The 18,146-nt window shown below is 48.7% G+C and overlaps 1 non-coding gene across 1 annotated transcript; it reads right to left on the bottom strand.

The window, feature by feature from the left end:
- Positions 1-4,790: 4,790 nt before the first annotated feature.
- TRNAS-GGA (transfer RNA serine (anticodon GGA)) lies at positions 4,791-4,865 on the bottom strand. The gene has a single exon. It is a non-coding gene; the product is annotated as a tRNA-Ser (tRNA).
- Between the last annotated feature and the right edge of the window lie 13,281 nt (positions 4,866-18,146).

The following is an 18,146-nucleotide window of genomic DNA, read 5'->3' as shown; positions in this document are numbered from 1 at the left end:
CCTCGCTCGAAGGCCCCTCCCGGGCCAGAAGGGCGGAACAGGGCCGTCCCGACCACCGCTGGGTCAACCGGTATGGTGGCGGCTTGTAGAGCCCTGGCGCGACGCTGGGCGTTCCTAGAGAGGACCATGGTGAAAGTATCCTCTGCTGGTTCGCCGTTCTCGGGTGCCAGGGAGGGTGCGATTTGAGCACTGCTGGGGGTGTTCTGCAGTGGCGCCTGTTGCTGTGGAGAAGCCGCTGGGCCCGAGGTGGTAGCAGTCGCTGGAGGCTGCAGGCTGCCTGGAGTTGTCCGTCGCTTCCCCTTGCCCTTCTTTTTTGAGGCAAGGCGCTTCGAAGGAGGAGCTGGCGGATACTTCAGGAAGGCAGCTGCGCTCTGTCCAGTGGCTGGTGGAGCGTGATCATCAGTAGTCGCGCCCTCTCTTGGAGTAAGTGCCAAGGAGGCAGTTGATGACTCGTCAAGGTTCCGAGAGACGGCGCTCGCATTCTGAAGGAGCGGGGGCAGGCAGGTCGCTACAGCCGGCGCCGACGTTTCGAGACCACCGCCAGCGTGTGCGTGGGGCAGGGACGATTTGATGGCCGTCACTCCTGGTTGTCGAGGGATTGCGCTGTCGACATCCGACCGCTCCGAGCGTACGTTGGGTGATACGTGAGCCTCGGAGCACGGAGGGGCGCTTGATGGCTGCTTGCGCGGGCCGGCCACGTCGTCCTCCTCACTCTCAGCTTCACGGGCGCGTTTCCGCGAGCTCGAGGAATCCATTTCTTCCTCGTCGTCTGAAGAGGGGAGGGAGACGGCAGTCCTCTCAGCAAGGGTGGAGTCCTGCGTCAGGGAGATGGGGCTCGCCTGGGGTAATTCCACAACAGCTTCCGGTGCCCCAGTGCTGTCGAGTACAGCCATAGGCAGAGCAGGAGCCGCTGGTTGCGTAGTGGTAGCTTGCTTGCGCAGCCATTCGTCGACAATGTGCGCGGCACGGTTCTGGAGCTCTTCTCTCGCACGGAACTCTTGAAGATTAGACGGCTCGAGTGTCACGAGCGACATGCTGGCATGTCGACGGTGACCCGCGCGCGGTGGGCGTCCTTCCGGTGAAAGGAAACTCATGATTTAAAAAAAAAAAAAAAAAACCGCTCACACAACAGAACCGCAGCGCACGATATCAGCACGGCATGGGAAAACGCATCCCCGCCGCGAAAAACAAACTCTCGCTCGGTACGCGCAGCGCGCGCACAACACAACACACGTGGCGCGTGCACAAAGCACCACACCCGTGCGTGGAGCAGGTGTCGTCTCGGTGTCTCGACACTCGAAGTGTGGACGCCGGGCAAGGGGAGGGATCCTATGGCAGGCACGATGCAGCGAGGTAGGCGTAGGGGGTCGCGCAGAGCATGCGTGGCAGCACGCGATGGCGGTGGCCACGCGGCTCATGCAGCACACGCCGGAACGATGTGCAAGCACGTCCGCCCACGTGGAGTCGGTTGCGGCTGGCGAGGCGAGGTCGTCGGAGCGAAAGGCTGCGTGACCTCTCTCATCGACAGTCCGAGCAAAACCCCAGAAGTGTCGAGCATTCGCACCACAGCAGTTTTTAAACATTCAGTCCTCCCGCGATACAAGGTGACGCGAACGTTCGTTTACTCATTGTAAATTCGCCGCCGCCCCGCAGAACAGTTTACGCACACAAAGGCACACACATTCCGATGTCCGGAGCCGACGGCAGAGGGGAGTAGTTCCGGGTACCTAGGAGCCATTCTGGGTAGCTCGTTGTCCTGCGTCCCGGTCGGCGCGTGGGAAGCAACAAAAAACGGCTTTCCCGCGGCAGCTCGCGCAAGCGTAGCAGATCAGGTCCGCGCTGGGGAGTTCGGGCACAATAGTTCGTCCGCCGAACTCATTCCGTCACAACGGTGATGGGGCTAGAGGATGGCGGCGGTTTTCAGCACAAAGCCCGCTTCACCGAACGCATCCTAGCTGAAGCGACGGAGAGTGGGGGATGCGCGTCTTGTTCCCCAGTCGTAATTGGGTGGCAATCCTGCATTGCAGCTCGCCATTCTTAACAGTATGCGCCTAATAAATCCCTTCCTGTTCTTGTGAAGTTCGCAAACTTCAAAATCAAAGAAAAACTACCGTCTCTGCGCAGCCATTTCAAGCATAAGAATATCAATCTAAGTGAAGATTTTTCCGTTGCTACTCGAACCGCGCGAAGAAAACTTATTGCATTCGGTAAGAGCCAATTGCCTCTTATGAACCTTTCAAATTGCGATATAAGTTAATCCTGAACGGAAAATCATACATGTGCAACGCCAATTCAGATCAAATTGAAGAACTCAAGCATTGTAGTGATAATATAGCGCGTGCATATCCTGTTCGGCCACGTCCTCCGATCTAGGAAAGATCCAGGGGCAGTGGTTTATTTTCTTCATTTACTCAAGCTTCAGTTTTATATTCTAACGTCAGAAGCACCTTCAACAAATACGATTCTTTATCTTCTGCAATTGAAACATGTTCTGCAAAAATCATTGCGCTTACTGAAACATGGTTACCTGCGCATGTCACTGACACAGAAGTGTTTCACGGTGCTGTGCAATTTCGTGTTTATCGCTTTCGTGAAATAACTAATGCAGAGGATGCTAACCACCTTCAGACTGATCTAATTAGTGTAGCAAACTGGTGCAAACATTGGCTAATGTAACTAAACGTTGGCAAATGTAAAGTGATGAGGGTATCCCGTATAACTAACAGCATGCATGCATATTATCTAAATAATGATCCCTTAGAATTAGTTCACTCTTATAAATACCTAGGTGCGCATATCCCCGGTAATTTATCGTGGAATGTTCATACCGACTACGTAATTCGCAATGCTAACCGCATGCTTGGCTACCTACGCCGTAACTTTTGCAGTGGTGCTAGAAGGGTTGGAAGGTACAGAGATGACTTACGTTTAGTGACGCTAGTGTGGTAGGAGTAGTCAGAGTGAATGAACCTTGCTGCACGATTCTGTATGGATTCCAGTGCTGTTGCCAGGTTAGATTGGTGTCCCCCACTGAGCATGCGCATATATTCAAATTATCACTATGGTTCAGCGTTTTCGGTTGAAACAGAAGAAAAAAAAATCCGAAAAACTCATGTACAATGACTATCCAAGTATTCGAATAGCCATAACCCGTCGTGTATGAGCTCCCCTCTCGCGCTTCCCTCTGGGCACGCTGCGTTTTCTGGCGGCACCGCCGTGAAATCCGAGCTTACCCAGTGGCACATACACATTGAACCAAGTTGGCGTTAAAGAGGTTCATTGAAGAGCGGCACACACCCAGTGGTGCACGTACCCATTGGAACGGCCTACATTTTAACAGATAGTGCTTTATGAAGGGCTACACCGAAAATCTGTCCCATGTACATACGTCACGCAATCATCATAACACAAATCCGCGAGATGGCGATACTTTGCCGTCGTGGGTAAAGTCCCTTGATAATTTGAAAGTACCGCCACTCTTTGAACTTTGCCGCCGCCGCGCGACCTCCTCGCCCCTTCAGCGTCCCTTCCGCGGGAACCGCTTTTGCGCCCGCTTTTCTGCTCGGCGATTGGTCTCCCTACCGTTGCCCTTGGAAACGCGCGCGTTACGTTCTACTTTTATTTTTATTTTTTTTGTTGGCGCCATTTGTCTCCTCCGCTGGCTCGGCGCAGCGAACGTTGCGCGCTGCATTTCCTGCGGTGTTGTGCTAGCGCTATGTCGTGCTGTAGCGCATATAACTGCAGCAACAAGCCCGAAAATGGTTATGCAGTTTTAATGCGCACGCATTCTTTCGCGAGTACCCCAGTCCCGTCACGCGAAAAGTGTAATGTCTTGTATCTGCACAAAAATGCATACTTTGCGAAGCTAAGACATTTAATCGTTATAGTATGGTAAATGTAGATGATTAGCAGCTTTACATGCTATAAGGAACACTCTAAACTAATAAAATATAAAGAGAATACCCACATGGATAAATAGGGCTCCTTAGAAAGTGCATGGGAAAGCTTATGGTAGGGGTGGACCAACTGAAGTTTGAGGGTGGGTCAACTTGAAATGTGGGGTGGGCCAACTGAAATTTGGGGGGGCGGGCAAACGTAAATTTGGGGGTGGGCCAACTTGAAATTTGGACATGGGCCAAATTAAATTTGGGTGTAGGCCAACTTGAAATTTTAACGTGGGCCAACTGAAATTTAGGGGTGGGCCAACTTGAAATTTTCAGGATGGGACAACTTCAAATCTGGGGGTGAGCCAACTTCTTGGCTACCCAAATTTGCACGTGGTCCAACTTAAATTTGGAGGTATGCTTACGCACACTTGGACCACTCTAGTGGAGTTTGTGCATTCTTTTTTACGATACAACAAGAAGCGTGATGGCTTGCGCAAGAAGCAGTGGCTGCGCAGCATTGGCCGAAATAACTTTACTGCGACAAAGTGCTTAGATTTAGGTGCACGTTAACCCCAGGTGGTCAAAATTTCCGGAGTCCCCCTACGGCGTGCCTCATAATCAGAAAGTGGTTTTGGCCGTAAAGCCCCACAATTTATTTTTTTACAGTGTTGTTTGCGAGACAATCACGTTTATTATTGTTCGTATCAAAACATCCCCCAATGATGCATTTATTTAATTCTTCCGGCCTGCTCATAAGCGTTTTCTGCTGCGACAATTTGGACGTTGCATAAAAATTATATATGAATAAAGGGAAAATGAGACATCCACCCGTTCGTAGCAATTGCTACAAAGGAAACCCATACGGGTTCCTCGAAAGAAAAGCCTCATAGTTGAAGAAAAATTCGTCCTGGTCCGGGACTCGAACCCGGGACCACCGCCTTTCCGGGGCAGCCGCTCTACCATCTGAGCTAACCAGGCGGCTAGCAGATGGCAGAGCGAAGTCGAATTTGTCGACAACACGAAGCAAAGGCAAGAGTTTGACGTAGTAGTTCTGCGGAAACCCGCAAGGTGGAGAGAAGTAATGAATAAAGGGACTACTTCTCTCCACCTTGCGGGTTTCCGCAGAACTACTACGTCAAAAATTATATATATATCTATAGGTTGTCCTCAGTACGCTGAATATTCTGCTGGGACTCCGCCTCGCACTTCGTCAACTGTTATTCAGCCGGAAATGCAGCACTATAGTTTCTGCTTTCCGCTGTGAACAATTATGTGCGAAGATACAGCCTCGCGATTGCACTTTTCATGATTGTTAGATCTGTTGCCTGTTTTACTGAAAATCGAAATAGCGGCTTGTAGAGGAGCTTTCTTTCCAGCTTGCTTGCATGTGTGCGTTAGTCACTTAGATACAATGAATGCAGGCCCTGCAAAAAAAAAAAAATTAATGGAAGTATACCCGAGGTATCACGGGTAGGCAGCGCTAGCTAGTCCACGTATTGCGTTTTTTTTTTCAGTTCTCGAATATGTTTCGAATCGGGCTGCCACACACGCATGAGTGGGTGATGATCATTATTAGGTTTTTTTCACGGAAAGAGGCAATGTGCAGGGGTGTTCACATGATCGCACACGCTTGCTCGCACTGAAATTGCGCAAACGTCCTATTCAGTTTAGAGATCGCAGCGCAAAAGCTATAGTATACTTTCACATTGAGAAGACAAACATATGGACGGACGATGCACTTACGACTTATTCATTATAAGAAGGCACGCTGAATATAATACCTGCGGCTCACATGCGCGCACAGGCAAAAAAAAAAGCCCAACACAGAAGGATGTGCCAAAAGCAATACTACAATACTTATAGATCAGACGCACAAAGTAAATCAGCTTATCATGTGGCAAAAAATGTCTGGAGTAAAGAACTCGCCTCAAAGCTCCTTTTACATCTGTATGCCCCATTCGTACGGATTAAAGAAGAAACCAAACTCCTCATAAACGTTACCTTAAGCATTCCCGATGTTGTTATCATCATTTTTCAAATTTTCTACACCACTGGGGCACGCAACTGGCCCAAAATCATCCGCCTCCATTGAATGCTGCAGCCCGTCCACGGGAGCGAAGGAGAAAAAGCGTGCCGTGCGTAGCCGGCGCGCGAGGAGAATCGAGGACAGCGCCGCGAAGAGGAGAGTATTGCTACTTTCGTAAAACCCTCTATACTGGAAAGTAGCGACACTGTCCTCCTCGCGCGCGCTTCCCTCCTCAATTCTCATATTTAATTTTCCCACGGGCCGGTGAGCTAAGCGTCAAGCATGATTAAGCGTTCACGACTGGTAGGCGATCCTCAACAAGAAAAAAAAAATGCTCTCTGACATCAGCCTCGGAGTAGTTATTGTCTGAAAGTTTTTTTTCTTATTGGTGAACATAATTTTATTAGATAAATGTAGCTCTCAAGGGCACGTCAGTAATATTATAATGAACACGAAATTTAACTTGCACTAGATATGTGCGTAATGTACTTTGCCCAGTGAACTAACACTATGCCTGAAAGCTCACTGCACTGGTTAACAGAGCCGACCAACAAATTTGGGTGGAGATCTTTACTTTTTTTTCACAAAAATTAAAGCAATATCTCAAAATACTCGCGGGAAACATTTTAGACACACACAATATAACTTTTATTTATGACTAACCAATTATAATGTCGACTATAGAAGCAACCAAACATGATTTTCATACAGTAAACAGCAGAGAACACGTATGGGTAAGAAAAATTACACATATCACACGCACCTTCTTCCTCACACTGCATACACAAAAAAAATCAATGTTTGCATTAAGATTTATTACTGCAAGCATATAAAATATTTACCGCATCTTTGCCATAGCGGCGTGCATGCCCATGCTCTTGATAAAATTATAAAAATCTTTGTGCAACTTTGCCTGCAAGTATTAAGAGAAGTACAGTACTTGCCTCGCAAAAAACGGCGTGTTTCGAGGATGCGAAGTCTTCCGATATTGTGCAGCCATTGTTTTCGCCGCACGACGTCGCGTTTTTCTCCGGCCATTGCAAAGAACCCTACTCCTTTTTTCCGCCTGCTGCTGCACTGAAACGCTCAACAGCCAGGCGTATTTCCGGCAAAGGAAGCTCACCTCACTTGCAAAACGCACGTGCGCCGTGGCAGCGCGATCAACACGTGGTCCGCAAGCCCGCCCGTCCTGGCTTTAGTGGCCTGCGAAATTTAGCGTGTCCGGTATTCTGGGAAGCGCGGGCGGTTTGCCGGATGAGCGGGGGCATAAACGTGAGCGGCCAGATTGGTGGCGCCAGCTGATGGCGCAAAACTCAACCACGTCAACACAGAGCCAATTACTATATTCTGCTTAGCTGTTGGTGTAAATTTTCGACAGCGGCGTAATCGTGTTCACAATTACGGCACTGCCGAAACTTTGCACCAGCAGCGAAGCAGAATATAGTAGGTTACTGCAAGTTTTACTCTATGTTTGTCTGCTTGAGCTCTACGCCGCCAGGCGGCTGCACCGCTCAGGCCGCTCACGAATCCGGCAATCCGCCCAAGCACACCCGTTTGCCGGAATAGCGAACTGGGTAAAACAAGTTTCTTGACACAGGAAACATTGGTTGCGCTTTCTAGACAATCACATATAGGAAGACAGGACAGGACCTGTCTTCTTACATGTGATTGTCTAGAAAGCGCATCCAATGTTTCCTATTACAATGAACCAACTTGCCCAACAACGCATCCTGCTAAGTTTCTTGACGTCTCCTCAAAGGGTGGGCTGATAGGGCGGTTTCGCGCGCCGCAACCAGTCAGCGCACGGGAAGCGCAGGCATGGCGACAGCGAGGTTGAAAGAGTGGAGTACAGCGGCGCGGGTGAGGGAGCGGCGGCAAGGAGAGTATTGCTACTTTCCAGAATAAAGGGGGTTTTATTGTGGGCAGGGTGCCTCAACGCCAACCAGCGCTCGCGACGTCAACATCTTGGGGAAATCTTTACGGCGTAGGGCACGTCGTCCCTACGCGGATTTGGACAATTTCAGGAGAATAAAATGTGCCACGCCAATTTCTTACCAAATGAGCACGTACGTCACAGTATGGTTCCTGGGGCTGTTATTAATAATAATAATAATAATAATAATAGGTGCTACAAACGCTCGGTAATGTTGGCCTGCTGGGGAAAGTATCTTCATAACAGGCAGATGCTACAATAATATACTTTTTTTTTCTGGAACGAGGACCTTCCCCCATCGAAACTGAATCCTGCGTATGCCTCTGACAGGGCTTTACTTTTTTACTGTTTTGATATTCCACCAACGAAACTGTGGGAATCGATCTTATGCGACGCATTTTGCGGATACCTGGATATATGCAGCATTGCATGTCATGTGTACATGTCATTCCCGTTATCTCATGGTCGACGTTAAGGCGATTAACAGTGAAACAACGTAGCGGCACGCCGTATTGCCAACACGCGTCATGTATGAGACGTGTATGCAGCCAGGTGCCTCTCTCGGGCTTTAATGATTTACATGTCATGACGGGACATCAATGTCATGAATAGTACGATATTGTCACGTAGTAATGCCGGTGAAAAATAGAGCAGTGAGACTGAATTTTTAATGACCGAATCTGTGCCCACAAAAGCAAGTTACACTCAAAGCACAACCATAGCGGCGAATACAGTCGGCGATCGTCAAAATCTGATCTGCCGGTCAAGCGCGTCGGCTTTTATACATGAGTCATGGAAGTTTCCCGAGTAATCACAGGTGCCCGCGTGTCTTCCAGAAAGTATTACACAATTCGCGTCGCGCATACAATCAGATTACGCAAGTTTCAGTGACAACAGACAACGCGTAGAACCATCGATAACATTCCAGTAAGTTCCAATCATGCATGCGCATCTTACGCTGAGCGATAACTTTAAGTTGTTAGTCGGTGAAATGCAGTCCCCCAGAAAAGGAAAAATAAGTACACGTGTCAATATTATGTCATGACATAACATAAATCGCATGAATAACATGACAGGAATGACATGACATATGCAGGGAATGCATGACATGACAAGAAAGCAAATTTTGTCAATTTTATTTATTAGTTACCTGCATCGCCTCGTCGGGCATTACAGCAGGGAGGTTACAGACTTAAGTAGATACATGAACAAATTATTTCAATGCGTGGAAAAAAGCATAATTTGATCTGGTATATACAATTCTCGATGGCAAACTGTTCCAGTGTCGAACAGTTCTAACAAGAAACCACCGTCCAAGCACTCCGTACAGATGGTTAAGCACCGAAGCTGAAACGTGCAGCCCCGGTGTTTATCACTGGGTTAATATCGACGGTTCATTAAACGACGGATTGGTAGGCTGCCGGTTGCCCGGTACGCAGTTGCTGCTTGCGCTCGGCCGCACGAGCCTGTTCTTGTGCCCAGGCTGCAGCATCGGCATGGCGTAGACGAGCTCTTTCTTGGTTATGCTCGCGGCGTTGCTGATCGAAAGCTGCCTCCTCCTCAGGAACCGTTGTCAGATGGGAAGAGGACTTGGCACCTTTGAAGGCGCCGCGTCCATGAGCTTTCGTGTACTCATCAACCCAGCATCATTAGATACATTGACCCCGGTTCCCCCCCTCAACCCGGGTTGACTGGGCGGGGGGCTTTGGTTCGGGCCAACGGTCCTTCCCGGACAAGGGAGCTGTTGTGGTGCAGCAACGCAGAGTTACTGCACTCAACACACAAACAGCCATGTCGGTCTTACAGGACTCAAGCCTGACTGACCCTCGGACTGCCTCGGCGCAAATGAGGCCAAGGCATACAACCATGGAGATCACCAAAGCCGTCCGCGGAGCAGCGCGACCAACCAAGGGTGCGCCACCACCGGTTCCAGCTCTGGGTTCCATTGAAGCAAACAAAACCCCGCAGATCGACTGGCACACACGGTTGAGTCGAGCGACCTTAGGAGCATGCATCATAACTTAATGGATAGCTTTCCACCTGACTCATCAAAAATCACCGCAGGACGGGCCCACACTTCGAGAAACTTCTTCTCGCCCAAGCGGTGCCGCTCCCGGGTGGGATGGAACCAGACCTCCTTCCGTGCTTTCGCAAGCACTTCGTGAAGGCCCGGTGCCCTCGCCCCGAAAACTGCATCGCGACGTGCCAACCAAACTTGGTAGGAGCACTCGGCGAGGAGAAGCACGAACTGGTTGACCGCCTGATTAGGCAAAGGGTGCAAAAACCGAACTGTCTGATAAGGAACGCCTGGGAGTATGTATGACGCGTGGCCTACCCATTTCGGAGCCGCAGAGAAACTGCTGCGCGCGCGCTCGGCTGCGAAGGAGAGGAACGACGTCACCACTGGTACTTTAACCACTGACGCAGCCTCTCTCTCTCTTTTTTTCGTGCATGCGCATGGGGCTGCGCCGGAGGAGTTTTCGGCGTGGAGGAGACAGGCGGACGGACGGACGAATCGGCTAGCCATATACAGCTTCGCTGTAAAAAGGAAAAACGCAAGACGTTACCCCTACAAGAAAATTGAAGCTGTTGTCCAGTCGCTTTGAAATATAGTGTTGTGTCTGGATATATTGTTCGCAGTTTATGCCTGTTTAAAATAATAAATATAAAGAAAAATTTTAATATGACATGCCTTCTATGGTCATTCAGTTCTGGCCATTTGCGTTTATGTTTGCTTTCTGTGATGCTAAGCTGTCGGCTGTAGTTACCCAGAACAAATCGAACTGCGCTATTCTGGATATTTTTCTAATTTATTTATAAGCGCAGATGTATGTGGGTCCCAACACACATACCAATATTCAAGTATTGAGCCTGCGTTACTGAATTATACAGATGCGTTTTTAAGTTACTCGGTGAAGGGTTAAAATTCTGCCGCAAGAATCCCAAAATTGATGCTGCCTTTTTTTTCCAATATATTTAACATACTTTTTCTATCGTAAGTCAGAAGTAAAATAGACGCCTAGATATTTAAATTGCTTGTTTATGCTTAGAGTAAAATCATGAATTCTATATGTACACGGATGATTAGCGTGTTTTCTTGTGAACGTGACGTGAAAAGTTTTATCAATATTTAATGACATATCCCAACGCACACGCCAGTCTGCTAGAGTATACTATATAAAACAGACAGAGGTTGAGCCGTAAAGCCAACGGTTTTACATTAATCCCCATTCGAACCTAGCTTGACCCGAAGTCCTGTAGCACCTCACAAACTTTCCCCGCTTTATTAAAGCTTCTGCATTACTGCCGTGTTGCAAAGTTCCTTTTTTTTCTTTATTAACTTTTTCATTATTAGTGGAAGTACGAAAGAAAGTCTCAGCCGCCATAATTGTTTTATTCGTGCGTTAGTCATCTCTTGGCGTCAGGAACTTGTCGGCTACGAGCGCGTTTACACGTACAACTTCGAAGGGAACTGCGAGGTTAGGATCCTCTGTCACATATGGGCTGCTACTGCACAAATCGCTTCAGATATTGCGGTACACACGGCTTTCTGTTAAGAAGCAACTATTCGAAGCTATACGCGCACATCTCTAACGCCAAATTCTGCCGGCCGATGTGGATCAGCTTTCTGCAAGCTTCACGAACTTGTGAGGAGGCTTAATTTTCCGATTGGCTATATGCAGGATAGCATGTTTAGTTCGTGTACTCGAAGATCTATAGGCCCGCTTTGAACCTGCTTTTACGCGATCTTGCAGCGGCTAATGAACTGAGCACGCGCACTGATGAAGGATACGACATTAAGCTGCACCAAATCGATCTACAAAACTTTCATCTTGCGCTGGTTAGCAATAGGAAACCAGATGCATACTATATAGGTGTGTGCTTTATAGACGATCGTCTCACTACTTATACAAAAAAAAAAAAAAAAAATCGGCAGGGACACGACTGCTTACGTGTGGGAATGCGAAAGCATTACCGTTTGTAAACCTCGGAATGTCATGGAACACGCTCACTTTGTACACTGATGTCGTAGCGTCATCTGTTCCCCATTGGCTTCGACGTGACGTGTACAATGACGCGCGCACTAGGCACACCTTTGGCAACGCCTAGCGGTGAGATATCTGCAAACCTGACGTGAGCTAAGTGAAGACACACATAAACGCGACAAGTGAAAAATCGCAACAATGCAGTGTGTAATAAAAGAGACGAACATTGCAAACATACCTCAGGTTAGAGCTCCATTTGTACATGCGTAACAATATGTGGTAGTCTTTCCAATAGCATTGTGCGTGTGTGTGATCGGGTGTGTGATCGTGGCAACTGCTGAGACAACGGGTGTATTTCACACAGACACACAAAACAAGCTCAGCACATATTTTATAGAGGTGTTCTTGCAGAACTGCAAGACTCCAAAAATGCGTTGGCAAAACTCGTGCATGAGTGGACGAACAAAACCACGCCAGACCGCAGCGTTGTTTTCATGACCTTATCGTTATCCACCTTCTTTTGGACTTGCATCGCAAATGGTTTTGAAACTTGTTCTTTGTTACGATGCGGGGATGTTAGAGCCGTGGTCACTTGAACTTTTGTGCGACGTACTTGGTCTTGAGGTGGCCTGGGGACCTTTGGTGGTGCGGCAGATCGATGTTTACAGCATGATCCTGGTGCTTTTTATTGGCTCTGGACACTTCCACATTCTGTACGTCTCTGTCATCTTCTGTAAAATCCAAACAGTCGAAAGGCTTTAAATCTGAATTTGAATAAACCCACGGACAAAGTAAGCGATTATCTTTCTGACGCGGATTTGTAGGCTGGTGTTAGTGCGCTCAGTTAAGCAATACATCTTATGTGCGGAATGTAGACACGTGAAGAACAGTAAGTATCCATCAGCTGACGCATGCAAGACGCAAAAAGGCTAAGTAATACTTTCGTGCATGAACCCGCGGCCGGACCGCGCGTAAGCACACAGTTACCCTCACAGTTTATAGAATGGTGAACCTTCATGGTACGACGAGAAAAATATTTCTTGTCGTATACATGGGGTAGACTGATGTCGGCATGTAACTGACAGCGCGTATTTCCCAGATGTATGTACATGCACTACGGAAGTGTATGCGCGTGGTCTTAGCGTGACCAATTAAATAGGAGCGCACTTAAGAACTTACTGTATCTAGCACGAAGATAACGCGAAGCGAAGAAATTGAACCTTTGACAACTTGGAATAGAGAACAACATTACGTTTAAAACGCGAACATATGTTATAGAACCTTATCGGTGGGATTTTAGTGGCCTTCTAGCATAGTACGATGGGCGATTCGCTACCGCGATGAGCGCCTTTAGAGGGACTCTGCGCATGCGCAGTGGTTCGCGCGGAAGTGCATTGCTTTAATAGATAACCCGCAGGTGCTATGCGCTATAACTGTACCGTGTACTCAACTTAAATCGTATCACGTGATCTCGAAGAGCAGTGCGCAGCTGCAGCTGTGTTTGCGCAATAAATCCGGGTTGACGGTCATCGCGCTAGTGCATCGGTGGAGTGAACCTGAAGCTCCTAAATAATCTACAAACAAGGTTCTTGCGGCACCACACTTTTTGTCGCGCTCAGGAGGGCTTCCCTAATCGCAGACCTTAATCGTAAGGGAGCAAAAGGACAAGGAGCGAGGACATAGAGCAAATAAGATAACTATTTACATATATGCAACAGAGAGACTATATATGTGAAGGTTGTCCATAGTTCGCTTGTGGAGCAACTTGCTTTAGAGAGTTTGTCACCAGGCCGCACACACTGGCACTGTTAGGACACGTATATAGCAACCGGGTGGCGAGGCCCGACTGCGCGAGGAAGTCACGCAGTGCTTTGTGAGCTGCCTCCCGCATGCGAGGAGGACCGAGTGGCCAACTCCAGTTGCCTGACAAAACGGAAACGCACGCCATGAAGGAGACAGGACGGGCCCCGAACTGGTTTACTAGTGCACAGACAGCACCGGTAAACAACAGGGAGCGATGATAAAAAAAAATTAAAAAATTAACCGCTCATCACGTATGTAGACTTTGCAGCTTAGTCTTTCTTTGAGAGCGATAGAAGGGGCGCAAACGCCATTTCTGTCTTCTTCATGTTGTATATTCAGCGAGTGTTTCCAAACAAGATGAGATAATTGCTTCCTATCTCCGAAAGGAGATAACTGTTCTTCTTATAGGATGTTTCTCCCTTAATGGCGCGCTTCACACTTTTGCATTTATGCTTACTGTTGTACAATTGAAACTCAATTTAACAAACTGTTGACTACGCTCGCATTATTTCGTTAAATCGGGAAGTTCGGAAAATCGAGTAAGGGATTTTTCGGTCCTTCGAAATCTAAAATTGTAACGTAGCGACACCCAAGAGGTACTGCGGCACTGCATTTGCCACTAACCCACGACTGCGCGTGTAAAAAAGATCGCGAGGGGGGCCCAACTACCACCGTCCCTAGCGGCATCTGGTACGTAAGAACGCTGGCGACTGCCGAGTCCGTTGTTTCGTGCATGGGCGCGGCGTGCAGCATCGTCAAAATAAAGCTAGGGCCGTGACTAGGGTGCCTAGATGTTTTAATTAAGGCGATAGCGTTAGAGCGCACGCGCGAAGAAAGACCCGTCTGCGTCAAAATCGGAAAGAAATCACAGCATTTCTTTACTCGCTTATTTCTGGAAAAGCTTCGTTAAATCGGGTTTAATGCAGGCTAGTTTCTTTAATTCGGGTTGATGACAAAATTGAACCTTATGGGTACTTGCCGGGGAATAGAAATGTCTTCGTTAGATCGGGAATTTCGTAAAATCTGGTTTCGTTAGATCGAGTTTTAATTGAATTTATTCTACAACTTAGACAGTTATCTATTTCTATATTATGCGGACTACTGCCCTTACGCAAGTACTATGCGTTGTGCACGCCTTCTCTTCATTCTTTTTGTTTGCATGTTAGCCAACTGTTTTCTTGCTCCTGCCTACTATTGTTGTTTATGAGTATGCTATCTTCAAAAGACCACTCCTGTAATAACCCTGCCAAAGGATTGGCAGTATGAAGAAATAAATAAAAAACCAACTAGCCCAGATTTTTTTCTTAAGGACTCCAGTACCGCCACTAGCGTTTCAAGTAAAAAAAAAGTAAGGACAGACGTTTTCTTGGAACTCTGTCCTTACAGACAAATGTAGTTGGAGATGGTGCTAAAACTTGTGTGCAGTGAACTCACTCTCGTCCAACGGCGGTGGGGCGGCTTGGGCGCTCCTGGTAGCGAGTGACAACAACACGCCTAGCACCAGTGCGCACCGAGTCTTCGCAATGGCAACCATGCTGTCTTGGATGCGGGACGCGCTGTAACTGAGGCGCTTTTTCTCTCGGCCACACGCAACCTTAAAACAGGCCAACCTACCCGCCGCGAGCGAAGCACAGCTGCTCTGTCTCGGCCATATTGTTCTCGGCGGTGAATAAAGAACCCAAGAATACGACATCCGTCCGCGTCAGCGAGCCTCTCACTTTATCACGCGCGTGTGTTGCGGACCCTACCTCGTCACAGTGCGAGCTCAAGGGGCGAGGGCAGATGGGATGGTACAGAGGCGGGAATTGTGCAGAAGGCAAATTTTAAAAAAAATTAATTGAATTGCTGCGATTAAACTCCCGAAAATGCACAGATGAGCTACGAGGGACGGCGTGTAGTTGGAGGTTCCCGATTAATTTTGACCTCCTGTGGTAATTTAAAATGCACACAAAGAACGGCGCACGAGCGCTTCTGCACTTTGTCCCCCGTCGGAACACGGCCGCCGCACCCGAACCCGCTCGTAAATGACACAGCCCTTGTTGAGAACTCGTACCGAAAGCTCATTACCTGTATATGTCACACGTTTGTAGCAATTCCTAAGACACCAAACAGGTAGTTGCATTGAAATGATGTGGCCTTTTAATTAACTCAATCTCCTCCATTTTAACGGGCTAACAAATCACTTTGCGCAAAATCGAACGTGTGCTCACCGTTGAATTATTTATCGAGAACGATCACGTGCCACTACAAGTACGCGAAACACCCCAGAACCTTCGTCTGTTTCTCCGCTCGTGCCAGATTAACGCTGAGGGCGCGATGCTTCACATGCTAAAGAAAGAAGGCAAAGCAGCGCATTTTAAGGGAGAGAAGGGAATGCCCCGGAAGAACAGGTGTTCACGGTAGCTCCCTCTCTCCGGAATACACCGTGAAGAGCGGTGCATCATAACACCGCGTCAGACCCGGTCAGGCATGCACGGCACACAACGCAGGTGTGGAGTCGGTTGCTGCGTCAGTGCTCCGAATTCCTACAGTGCCTTGGGCGCCAGACTCTGCTATACGAGCAAAATATACGAGCAGGACGTTCGGCACCTAACGGCCTTTGCACGTTTTGCACAAAATGTGACCTCTTACTGTGTATTGTATATTGTTTGTTTATGTTCATTTATTTTCGGTGCCGCATTTGCTGTCGAGAAACGCGCGACTCGGGAGCCCGTCAAATTCTGACGAGCTTTCTTTTTTTTTTCGATGCCCCACCCCTCTTTTGAACGGAACGTTCGTTCGTTCATTCATTCATTCATTCATTCATTCATACTACCTTACCGGAGCTTTTCCGTCGCTTCTACCCATTATTTCCGTTATTTTTATCTTCGCCGCAGCCGCGGGACAGTTCACGTGTTCAGCGAGAGGTGCGACAGTTACGATGCCTGAGGCTTCTACTTTTGCGTTTTCCATACCCAATGAAAACAAAGTAAATACCACTAGTGCCACTGCATTGGCTTGGAGAGGCAGGTTCCATAGTGCATGCGAAAGCGATAGTCAGCTGCGTGTCGGGAGTTGTGTACAACGACTTTATGTGTTTATTGTTATTCGAATAATTACCCGGCACAGAATTCAAAATCGCTGAGGAGTTGTAATTCAAAGCTAACACAACTCGAGTCAATACACCTAAAATATATACGCGTAACAAGAACACCCGGCGAATATGCCGCGTTGGTACCCGCGTGTCCGCGCCAGAGCCGCGGGCGCAGTTTTTCCAGTGTTCCCACAGCCATCTGCACGAAATGTTCCGCGCTCTGTGTCTCGTCTGCAGATGAAATGATCTAGATAATTCGAGTTCGTGGGTCGGGATATGTAGCAAACAGCCGTGGTGGCGTAGTGGCTTTGGTGTTGTGCTGCTAAGCCCGAGGTCGCGGGATCGAAACCAGACCGCGGCGGCCACATTTCGATGGGGCCGAAATGCAACAACACCCGTGTACCGCGCATTATAGGTGCACATTGAAGAACCCCAGGTGGTCGAAATTAACCCGGAGGCCCCAGGTACGGCCTGCTTCATAATCGTATCGTGATTTTTCCACGTAAAACCCCAGAATTTAATTTCGTATACACTAAAACACCGAAGCCATCGGCTCGGCTCCTCTGTGAAGCGCTGAAGTTTGCACTTGGGTGTGAGAATTTCGCGATATATACTTTTGGTCCGTTCAAGAACTGGTGGTGCAGGACCAGTTTCTGTCGACAGTCATGACTACATCCATCGCTACAATGTTTGTACTCAAGGCTCGAACGAGCCTGGCAGTTGCGTGTGCATTAGCCAGACAAGGCACTCGAGCACCGCCGTCCAGCCGTGGCAGCTGAGTGGGCGCTTCTTCGCGCGCGCGCTCGAGCGCCGTTCTCCTCGGCGCATAAATCTGCGTTTCCGCGTACACCTCTCGTTTTACGACTTAGATGTGGTGGCGAATTTACGAGCACCGCGCGATTGCCCCGCGGCGCACATCCCACGAGGCGGCGAACGGGCCGAGATGGGCCGGGCGGATTAATCGCGATGCCGCGGCGGCAGCACGCGCCGCCGTCTGCGGGGCGCCGAGCGGGGTACGCGCTCCCAACAAGCGGCTTCCATTATTTCTCGCTTAGCTGGCCGCTTTTCTCGTTACCGCAGGACGCACCAAATCCGACGCGCAGAGTGCCCTCCAGGCATGCGAGCCCCTGGGCCCTGAATGGGGGTCGTGACCGCGCGGGCCATCCCGCGATGGGATCGAAGCACCGAACGAGCGGCGCATATTGCTCAAGCGTTTGGCGCGATGCCGCCGTGAACGTGGTGAAAACCAAGTTCGGGCAAGCTGAGTCTCGACTTTTCTTAAACCTTCGGAATGTCGAGAGGGAGGTGCGATCATGGCTTAGAGCATCGTGACACACTAATTGCCATACACACTGACGCCGCTATATTTCATCGCTGATGATGATCAAAAGAATACATAAACCCTTCCAGAGCTGGTATTGCAGGATTGAGCATTGCA

The sequence above is a fragment of the Dermacentor variabilis genome, unplaced genomic scaffold, assembly GCF_050947875.1.
Source record: "Dermacentor variabilis isolate Ectoservices unplaced genomic scaffold, ASM5094787v1 scaffold_12, whole genome shotgun sequence".
In the NCBI taxonomy this organism is placed as follows: domain Eukaryota; kingdom Metazoa; phylum Arthropoda; class Arachnida; order Ixodida; family Ixodidae; genus Dermacentor; species Dermacentor variabilis.
Note: the sequence above shows the minus strand (reverse complement) of the source record. Positions and strands in the feature narration are given on the sequence as shown.